Genomic DNA, 12361 nt, shown 5'->3' on the forward strand with positions numbered 1-12361 from the left:
AACTTAAGTCAAAATATCAAGATGCTTAGTCGAGTGGATGAAATCAAGATGTTAAACTTTTTATATAATGTTAAATGGAACTTAATCTGCGTAACGGTCAAAGTAAAATACTACTTAAACAGTGATAATATTTTAATGTTCATATATTAATTTAATGTTCAACCTTTGTTTAATTGTAAATTTTAATATTAATTATTTGTAAGTAATTTTCTGCCACTCCAAATCACTAATGACTAATTCTTGATACGACTATAAATAAAAGAATCGAAAAAAAATTAAACCAGTGAAACTTTGGAAAAATTAAAAAATTAAATTAATTTTCTAAGTTTTCTAAGATTTGAATACTTGTAAAGTCAGTTGCTTTGTATGGTTTTCAATGCCATACTGTGGATACCGGTGTTCTTTAGTGGTTAGATTTCAATTAACCACACGTCTCAGGAATGATCGACCTGAGTCTGTGCAAGACTACTCGTCATTTATATTCATGTATATCATATTCATTCATCCTCTGAAGTAATAACTTAGGTAGTTCGGAAGCTAAACAGAAAAAGAAGGTGTTTAACCAATCAAAATCAAAAGTAAAAGGCTTAACATTTTATTTAATAAAACATAATTCGTTAAAACTAGTATTTACGAAGCTGTTGATTAACATTAATAGACCCATTTTGAAATTTATTGTTTTATTTTTTCGTCCAAAATGTAATTTGGTATATATATAAAAATATATATAGACAGGTGGCTTTTTTTGGTGTATGTGTGTGTGTGCAAGTGTATGCATGAGCACCTTTTTGTGAAAATTGCCAATATTTGTTTAGAAATGATTTTACGTGTTTTGTATTTAAATATTATTTTTCAATATTATTTCTTAAAATAGTATAAAAATTTATATTGTAAAAAATAAAAAACTTCACCTGTAATACCTAAAACTTATAAGAAATTTTTTTGATTGTAACATAACAAAATTAATGTTTACTTTCTTTTTATTTACATTACGTAGTCAAACTTTATATGAAGATCACAGACAACGTTGTCATACCTTATAAAATTAATAAAAAATTAATCGATGGATGAAACCGTTACTTGATAAAAGTCCATCATAAAAAAAGCAAAATGATATTAAATAGATTTTCACAAAGATATTTAAAAAATCACAACAGCTGTTTCGGCACACAGTACCTTCTCCAGGTGAAACGAGTAGAATATAAAAATAAAACGTACATTACACTGAAAAAGGTATACACAAAAACCAAAGTGAAAAACTACATAAATATAAAGAGCAACAATAGGGAATGCACATATATAGTAATGTATTACACTGTTGTGATTTTTTATATAATTTTGTGAAACTTTAATAACATATTTTGTTTATTTTCTTTTGTTATCAAAAATTAAAAACTTATAATTGGGCGTCACCTGCTGTTTGTAAATAAAATATATACCAAAAATAAAATTAGTATAATTGCCTAGAACGTAATAATGAAGAAAGAGTAATTTGAGTGAAAGAACCAAACTTTGGGTAAAGGTAAATGGAACAAGAGTAGATAAACTAGTTAAAAATAAAAGCAACTTATCATTAATTTTTTTCTTTTTTTTAAATTATTACATTTACCGTCGTAAATGTAATAAGAACTTTCATTTCAACTGTTTGAAGAGCTGGTGGACGCCCATGAATGAACAATATACTTCTAAATTAGTTATACAAAAATAACCTTTAATAATATGAAAAAGTAAATAACTTACAGAATTGTTTTGACACATTATTGAATATATGTATTTTAAACTTTCATTCACACCTAACATCATTAGTTCTCGACGTTCTCACTAGGTGGCACGCGCGAATAAGTAATTCCATCAGTCAACATGGAATCGTATATCGGTGAGGAGCGTGCTTAGTGTTTTTTATGGTTTGATAAATCCAAATCGGTTAATACTGTTTGAAGAAAATTCATGATTAAATATATCAAGCAACCACTTCAACGACAGCCTCTTATTGCATGGTACAATCGTTTCATTGAAACAAGTTGTGTTGTCACATAGGGCACCAGATCAGAGTAGCCCTTCAGTTTCAGAAGTGGCAATCGGACAAGGGCGGCAGACATTCGTAGTATAGGTAAATTAACGGGACCTGTCAGCTTAGAGTTGAATATTCCTAGGGTTACAATGTGGAGGCTATTGCGTAATCGACTGTTATTTAGACCTACAAATTAGAACTGATACAAGCTTTGGGTGAAGGTGGTAAAGAAAAACGAACTGAGTTTTGTGTAAACATATTAAATAAAATTTTAAAATGAGGATAATTATCTTAATAAAATTGTGTACAATGACGAAGCAACCTTCCTTACAAACGGTAAAATGAATCGAAATAATGTTGGATATGTGGTGAGCGGAATCCAGACCACACAATCGAACATGTTCGGGACACGCCTGAGGTATATGTTTTTTGTGCTGAAAGCTGTCATTAAATTGACGGTCGTTTCATTTTTCCGAGTCAACTATAACTGGCATATCGTATCTGGACCTGCTTAAACATTATTTAATGTCATAATTACAACAGGATGTGGGCACAGAATTCATTGTTAATTGTCGCAAATCTCAATAAAAAAGCCCCGAATCGGATAGGACGTGGTAGAATTGTTTCCAGTTCACTACGATCACCTGATTTAACTTCAATGTTTGAGGTTACGTTAAAGACAGAGTGTTTGTTCCTGTACTTCCAAGAAATTTTGACGAGCTGGGGCACCGGATAACACAAGTAACTGCCACCGTAGATCAAAACGTACTTCATAGGATTTGGCAGGAAATTGATTATGGATGGGACATCTGTCTTGTTACTAAAGGTAACCATATTGAACATTTATAATAAAACTTGAAAATATACTGTATTCAGTGATGTATCAATTCTATAAGTTATTTACTTTTTTCATTTTCAAAGGTTGTGTTTGTATAATTCATTAGAAGTACCCTTAAGTATTTACCATCCAGCAATTAATGGTGGAGTAGGGAATCAAATACTCTATACTCATACACATAACTATGGAATACCATGAATGATAATGGTACTGATGAACTCTATATTTGCGTAAATGCTCTAAAATCCTTAAAACCATGTGGGAAGTTAATACAAACAATGTTATGAACTCTTATATTCTACTGAAGGAGAGAGACAATATTTACTATTATTGCCCCAATCGTAGAAGGTTTTTGAATTTTCTCAGAAAATCAATCGAAAACTGGTAAAGAATGGATGCTGTCAACTGATAGTAACAATTAAAATAGTACCCACTTTAGGCTTATTTAGCAATTTTTTGTTATAAACTTCAGCATGTCTGAAGTTTATTCATCACGTCTGAGTGAAAAATGATGTAGATTAAAATATATATAATTTTTTTCTTGTATAATCCTTCGTGAGCTAAATATATCTTGGTGTTTTCTTGAATTGTGATGAGTTGCGCGAAAGTTATATTTTAAATAAGGCTAGAAAAGGAAAACCACCTACCAACATATTTCATTCGGTTTTTTTTGTTTTCTTGGAATGAAAACCTAAGTTTGATAACGAAGATGGAACTTGTATAGTTCATAAAGATTAATGGCGCATGCGATTAATGATTTTAAAATAAAAACAGGATCACAAGTATGGAAATTTCTATTAAAAAGGGAAAGTGTCTACTTAACAATAAACAGCGATAGAAATGAGGTTATTTGAAATGAACAAGTGTGACGAAGTCAATACTGATGAGATCTTAAGAACAGCAATTAGAATGTGTATGAAAACACTTATTAAACAATTAGTTTTCTTGTTTTCAAGGTAATTTCATGATTTATATTCAAAATAAAAAATTGGAAGAACTGAAAAGAGATGGATTGGTGATTTAGGTAATCTTATACATGGAAAGGGAAATGCGGTATAATCCAAGATGTTTTCGATAGAGATTTAATTTTTTTTTCTAATGATTATGGAGTAAATTTCCTACATATAAGTAACAAACTACGAAAAATTTTAATATCTGTTTAAATCTAGGAAAAGTTCAGCAACAACAGGAAAGACAAATTTTTAATGTACCTTATTACACAATAATTTTTTTTTAAAAAGTTAGTTTTTTCATGATCAGACAATTTTTTATGCGGAGATAAATATTTGTTTTAATTATACAGAGTGATTCATGAAGAACATAAATTTCAGGACATGTACTACTGGTGAAAATAAACAAGAAAGTTCATAAAACATAGGTTCGGAAACGCTTCGCTAGCGAGTATAGGGTAACGAAATTTTTCACCCTAATTTCAGAGCCTTTGGTAAAATTAAGTCAGATTATAATTCTTGAGATAAAAATTAACGATTAAATTTAGTAATATTTATACGAATTCGCTAAAAAATTCAAATAAAATTTGGGATGGTAGGTGAAGAATAAAAAAAAAACCAATAAAAAGATTCATAAATAAACTTACCCAGCTAAAAAAAAAATCATATTAAATAATAAATGGTAAATTATCTGGTATTTTCTTCTGCTATTTTTTATCTCTGTTTTGTTTTTATTTTGTAATTTAAGATATTATTTATTTTATTTATAATATTTTATTTTTGGTTTATTGGGATAAATTCGTTATCGTTAAAAATTAAAACTTTTATAAATTTTCATTATTATTTATACATTGAAAATGTATTGTTTTTTAATTTACATAAATATAAAGTGATTTTCTCTAAGGTACTTAGCGGCTCCCTTCAGGGTTTGGTAATTTTTCATTTGTGTGAGGTTTCGCTTGTTTTTGATTTCGTTGTCGAAAGTTCGTTAAATTATTGCAATTAAATAAGAATGAGTTGATTTTCGTGTCGATATTTTTGAGAATCTATATTCGAATGGTGATTTTTTCTCGTCTAATTTTTTATTAATTGTCATTGTAATTATTATTATTATTATTAATTATTTATTATTTTAATAATTATTAATATGATTGTTTAGTTAATATTATTCTAAGTAAAATGGTATTAATAAAGTTTACAGAAATATTTAGTTTGTATCTACAAACTTATGAATTTTGAAGTTAAAAACCAAACATATCAGTTTTACTGATTAACTGTTAACTACACAGTTTTTAACTAGATTTTAAACGGAAGAAAATTATTCAGTGTTATAAAATATTTCAGAAAAATAAAAAACATAAAAAATACATTAACGAAATAATATATTAGACTCTTTAAAGTTAATTAATAATTAATTATAAAGTTCATTTTTTATTTAATTAGATTTCATTTTAATCCCTAAATTTTAATAAAATTCGCAAAACTTTTTTTAATATTTATCTCGAGTTGATTTCATTAAATGGAATATGCAAATTAATATGAAACAGGTACTAGATATGAAGCAGGTTCTATTTTTAGTTTTAAAAAGCTTTGAAAATTTAAAAAAATGAGAAATCAAATTTTTTGGGCTTGAGTTTATCAATAATAAATAAATTTACCTTATAGTGGAACGTCTTTTTCAAGAAAATAAATGGTTAAAATTATAAATATGTTTTCCCTATGTGTAAGAGGAGTAACATAAACTGTTGGTCACTATTATGTCAATAATTCAAATTTCATTGATATATTCTTAAGGAATTACATTTTAATTTTACTTTCGCAATTCGAATATTAACTTAAAGTTAATAATTAACTAACAATTTAGAAAGTCTCTTAAAGTTTTCCATGATTGATTGTTTTATTAAAAGTAAAAAATAATAATATAATATCAATGTAAAATCACAAAATTAATATCAACTTAATTCATACATTTAAGTTGTTCACTCTTAGAGGGTAATAAAAAATAATACTAAAGTAATTAGTATTCCGTTAAAGAAAACTGTAGCCCCTCATGCTACTTATATAATTAATGAAAACGTTTTTGAAAAAGTGCTTTTTTCTGTTCTGTTATATAAAATGCAAATGTACACAGAATTGTGAATGTAAATGAATGCATTTATATGGAAGTCTAATACGTTTCACTTTCCTTTTTTTATCTACCTTAACTTTATTTTTTCTACTTTTAGAATAACGCATTTAAATCGAATGAAAATGCAATAGCATTTATTTCGAATGTAATAAACAGTAAGATAAGTTTATCAACCTTTCAAAGTAAATAAAGATCGCGTAGTATAAACATGTATGCCTTTTATTAATTTTAATTAAAAAAGTAAAATACATTTTTCCGCCTTATAATAAAGATTATATAAAAAAAATTAAACAATAAAATATATATTTCATTTACAGCTTCCAATTTTAAAGTTATATTGGTTATAAAATTTATCAGAAAATGTATTACAAAAAAATCTATTGTTAAAATAAAATTTATTAAACTTTTTAATAAATATTTTAATTAATAAACAATTAAATCCTCTCCATGAATTTTAGACGATATCATTGTTTGAAAAAAAAATTAGTAGGTTGATAAAGTAACTATAAACTAATAAACGTTACAGAATTTTTTTTTTACGTTTTATATTTTATCCTTCATCAGAACACTTTTTTGTATTTAATTAAAAATACTATATAAAATATTAAAATTCCGGATAGGTATATTAACTATCGTAGTTACTTTTATAAATAACAAGAGTGCATGCGTGCCTTTTCAAAGGGTGGGTTTATTAAAACTTATCTCGAGAAAGATAATGACAACGTTAAGCTCAAACCAATCAAAGCGATATCCACGACCATTAATAAAATGTTAAACTTTACACTGAAGTTTCTGCTTCATCAATGATAAAGTAAGATTCTCGATTACCGTATTTAATCGTGTAATTCAGGCACTTTTTTGACCAAAATCTTTTATCTAAAAGTAGGTGAGGGATTTATACGAAGAAATTTACATAGTTTTATAATGAAACTAAACTATAATGGGGAAGAAAAATTATATTAATTGAATATTTTTAATTATTCAGATCCATGAATTACGCAAGTAAATAAGATAAATTCCTATACGCTATGCACATTATTAAAATTATTGTTTCTAATAAATTAACTTTGTGATAAGTTTCCGTTCGATACAGTCTATTTCTCTGGTCGTCTATATTTGTGAACCAAATCTTAGTTTTAATCTTTCTTTTAGTTTTCCCTACGCATCCTAAACTGAAATTATTGTTTTTACGAATCAAATAAAAGAGCCCAGCTCATGTAATAAATAAATAACGACAACAACTTTGAATATTATTGTTAAGTATTTATTAAATTTTTTTCAAGTAAATCCTACGAACTTCTTTCATCAAATTATAAATGTTATTCCTGCAATAATAGAATGAGTCTAAACAAAATTATGTTTATACAGTGCATTCCGAAAGTTGCTATGCACTAGAATTATGGAAGTGTAATAACGTATTTTTTTTAAATTATTATTTAGTATTTTTATTTCATTATTTTTAGAAACTGATATTACAATAACTTCAGTTATTATAGATTTTTACAAAAAAAAAATGTTGAAAATAACCTCCTCCAACAATACAACACAGAACACGTTTCAATTTATTTTCAAACATTTTAACTAGGTGATTGTATTTAGTTCGTCAATCGTGTGTGGTCTGTTGCTATACACTACTTGTTTCGCTGCCAACCGTAAAAAGCAATCTGGGGGAGTCAAAACTAGGTGATCGTTCAGGCCACAAACCCGTCGATATGATTCGTTCACCAAAGACATTTTGTAATAAAGTCATTAACCTGTTAGCTGAGTGCGTTGTAACGCCATCTTGTTGGAACCAACCGTGATGACTGACTAATGAAGTTTATTAAAACAGCAGAATAACAAATACTATCAACTGTATTTTGAAAAAAAGATTGGACCCACGATGCGCATTCTACTCACACCGACTCCAATTTTTGCTTCGTGTAAAGTATAATTAATGCGTGTTTGTCGTCAATCACAATCGTGTATTTATGAATTAAAATACGCTCCAAGATGAAACCACTCTTCATCTACAAAAACGTAATGTTTAGGATATATACGGAATTTTTGACAATAAAGCATTTAAACCATTGACAATAATTTAGTCTTTTAGCATGAGCTGGAGGTTTACGTTCTTAAACACACATTACTTTCTTTATAACGGAAATGTTTTAGTTCTTTTCTTACGCATTGATTTCGATAGATTTTCTGCCATAATATCCGAAATATCACGCAGCTTATCATAGTTTAGTTTAGGTGCTCTTTTACTTCGATCAGCGTCTCCAACAGAGCCTGTTCCTCAAAGTTATTCGATAAGTGTTCGAGGTGCATTGCGGTGAGGAACAGGAGAAGTATTTGGAAAATTTTCAGAAAACTCGTGCTTTATTAAATCACGGTACCAGTCAACAGAGCTTTTTATCATGATAAAATTGTTACCTGAAAACTGATTACGGGATATTTTGAAGTACGTTTCGTAGATTCGTAACTCGGTTAACAATTGTTTAAACAAGGTTTTTGTGCAAAACATTTTTTTTTTCGATTTTTACTTATAAAATGAGAACCGTTGAAGCAATGACAATACATTTATATAAAAGTTGTCGGAAATTGCAAAACCTGTAAAATGAGACCTTATGCGGTTCTGATTGATGCATTTCCCGCCGGTAAAACCTAGTAAACCTCTAAAAATGGTTATTTTTGTGAAAATTTCCAACTCTGTTGGTTTTGAGTTTGAAGCAGCGACCTATAGGGAAAATATAGGTAATGGTCTTTTAGAATGTGTGCAGAAGCTATATTCTAACGGAAGCATACTTGAGTACAACAGACATTCTTAATTTTTCGTACCTTTTGCAGCATTCATTTTATCTCTTACGATGGCTTAGATGAAAATTTAAAGACGGATTTGGAAACCAGAGAAGCTGAACAACTGTGTTCATTAATTTACTTCCATTCGTTTAAACGTCGATCATGATGTTAAATTTTTTACACGCTAAAAATCGGTTTGAAAATTGACAAAAAAAAGATTTTTCGCTGCCCGGCGGGTAGGTTGGGACAGTGGGAATGTTAATATTCTACATGTATATATCACGTTAGATGATGTTATAATATGGTTTTCTGTAGGCAAGGTAATGTGTGTTTCTGCAAAAGACATGTAGCATTGTTAATAAAATCATAAATAAATAGAGATATCTCCTCTTAAATCTTTCAGACCCAATATAAATCATACATAATAAACAGCATCAGTAGGAACAGAGGGAATCTTAAAACAAGGTATGGTATAAAATTTATTGTTTTTAATTATGAATTCGGTAAAATATAAATTTTAAAACCAAGCATTTTCTTTTGTTATACTTCATTTCGTTTTCAAAACATAATTTTTTTTTCTGTCATTTGACTGGTTTGATGCAGCTCTCCAAGATTCCCTATCTAGTGCTATTAAATATTGTAATTTCATGGCAATAAAATATTCTGTACAACCTGTACTCATAAAAATGTATGTATTCATACGTATTATTGATGTTATATCTATCCGTGCGTACATAAATGTAGATTTCAACTTATTTATAACGTTAATTCTCAATTTATATTCATGTAAAACGTATTTTGATAATCGTAAATTGTCCGATAATAAGTTGATTAAAATGTTATTAAAATAGATTGTAATAGTTTTCATTGAATTTGCGTTACTTATCAAGGCAAGTTAATTACCTATAACCACAAGTCTTTTGTAATTCCTCAAATTATTTGTTGTGTAAAGGTTTCAAATTATAATTTAAATTCTAATTTTATAGTTTATTACAAACTAGGGCTTAAATCATCTGAAGTATAAGAGATGTTACTACAGTTATTAATTTTTAATAATTACTAATAACTACCAGTTAATCTTTAATAATAATTAATCTTTAATTTCAATTTTTTTCCAACTTCTTTAAACCTTTTTTCTTTTATAGAGGAGATAAATGTGTAAATTAATATTTTTGAAATGAAGGGAAACCCTCAATTGAAATTTCAACTAACTTTTGCTATTATGTTGCACGTAGTTCTAATAATTCGTATCCACAAACATTTTTATAAAATTACAATTCATGAAGTAGTAAAAAAAAGAAGTAAAATGGACCGTGAACCATCTGCTCGTTGACTGCCGAATCTTTGGAACCATCCGACAAAATTTAGACCTGGGTTCGGATATGAAATTTCTATTAAACCAGAACGAAGGTATAAAACGTCTGTTGCGGTTCCTCTCTTACAGTGGAATGAATAAAACGATTTAGTGATTTTTGTCACTTATGTCTTTTATTTTGTATTTATTATTGTCACTTGTTTATGTTTGTTATTTATTGTTCCTATTTCTTTATTGTTTATTTTTGTTCTTTATAATTCTTGTTGTTTTATATAATAATACATGATAGTGTTACTGTAGTCGCTAATGACTATAATTGTTGATGCGACTATAATAAAAGCATAAAAAAAAATATCATACAAAACCTTCGCAATTCTTTCCCGATTATTAATTTTGTAATTTTTCTCCTTGAATTGCATCTAAATTATTAAAAACTTAGTATTACTCTGAGTGTGCTTTATTTGTGTTTTTACAGAACTTACTTGCTCTAGGAAAAGAATAATATGTTAGTTAATTGAGGTATATTTATTTCAATCTTTTTAACTATCCAATTGTATAAATAAGAATAATTATATCATAAAATATGAAATAAAATATAAATTCAATAATATTTAATAAAATACAATATTCAATATTTTCGTAGGAATAGATTAGATTGCCAACCAAAAGCTTGTGAAAGCGCGAAACTTGACGGAAAGTTTTACCTTTTTTAATTAAAATATAGGTGAATCATTAAAAATTTATCAAACTTTCAAGTTATGTCTTCTACTGGTGAAAATAAAGAAGAAAGTTCATATAAACTTTGGTTCAGAAACGCTTCGTTAGCGAGTGTCGGCTAGTGAAAGATTTTGTCATAATTATTTTGTCATAGTTATTTCGCCTTTGATAAAAAGTAAGCCGTATTTTAATATTTTGTGGCAAGAAAGGGATAAATTTAGTGGTTTTATTATATGAGATCTGAACTAAAGTTGAAAAAAAAAGATCCCAGAACGGTATTTTTAGTAGCTTTTAAACATTTTGGGTAAAATACAAAAATTGAAGTTGAAAAACACACTATTTTATGTTCGCGTAAAATAATTTTGTTAAATGAGTAATAAAATAAACACAAACGTTTTAAACAAAACACTTGAGTAGAATGATTTGAATAAAGTTCACAGAAAGTTAATTACAAGCAATAATTTAGAATTTTAAACTAGGGTTTTCAAAAACTTCTAAAAATACAGTTCTGGGAACAATTTTTCAGTTCATATTTCATATAAAACTACTAAATTTATCCCTTAATTTGGGTCGAGAATTACAGTCTGCTTAAATTTTACCGAAAGTGCAGAAATCAGAACGAAAATTTTCAACACCGACAACCGCTAACGAAGCGTTTACGAACCTTAATGTGATTCACCTGTTAATGTGAAATTTCTTGTTTATTTTCTCCAGTAGAACATGTCCTGAAAGGTTTGTTACATTCTTTTTGAATCACTCTGTGTAATACATTTAAGAAAATATTATTTTGCAGTGACTAATGATGTAATACAACGGTTTGCCTCTTTTTCAATAAAATATAATGTACAATTATTTTTAAGTTCTTTCAATAAATTAAATGACAATAAATGAAATACGAAACCTTATTATTAACATAAAATAATTTACAAAGACAATCATTTTATCTTATTTCAACCTAGATTATTTTTTCTTATTTACAAAGAATTCACAAGAATTATAAAATGGAAGATGAACAAAAGAGAAAATATGTAAAACCAATATAATTTTAAGAAATTATCATTCACTTTACTAAAGAAGAACCTTCATGTAATATCTACATTGATATTACTCCAGAATTTTTAATTTTATATTTTTATTTTTATATTCTTTTTTACAAGAAAAAATTCATTATTTTTCTTTTTATTGATAAGGATGGTTTTCAACAATTTGTGAAGATTTAATATAACAAATAATATTTTTTTTTTTTTAGTTTTAAAATGTATTTATTTAATAATTATTACTTTTTGTAAGTAATTTGTGTTAAATTGTGTTAAAAATTAGATCATAAATTACACGATATACATATATACAGCATGATCTAAGTAGATCCTTTTCTATTTTAATCCAGTTTTTTTTTTGAATTCAGCAATTTCTTGCAAACACCGTTTATTCTACAATAAAATGGTGCAGAAAACATGCACCTTTGCATTTATTACATAACCTTTGTATACTCAAACATAAACATTGTTTACATTTACGTAAAAATATCCATCAAATAGAAAAATTAAAACTTTATCAACAGTTAAGAGAAAAATGTAATTAAACGAAAAAACTATTTCGTTTTAGTGGTTAAAATTTCAAA

Source organism: Lycorma delicatula, chromosome 7 (genome assembly GCF_047948215.1).
Source record: "Lycorma delicatula isolate Av1 chromosome 7, ASM4794821v1, whole genome shotgun sequence".
Taxonomy (NCBI): Eukaryota; Metazoa; Arthropoda; class Insecta; order Hemiptera; family Fulgoridae; genus Lycorma; species Lycorma delicatula.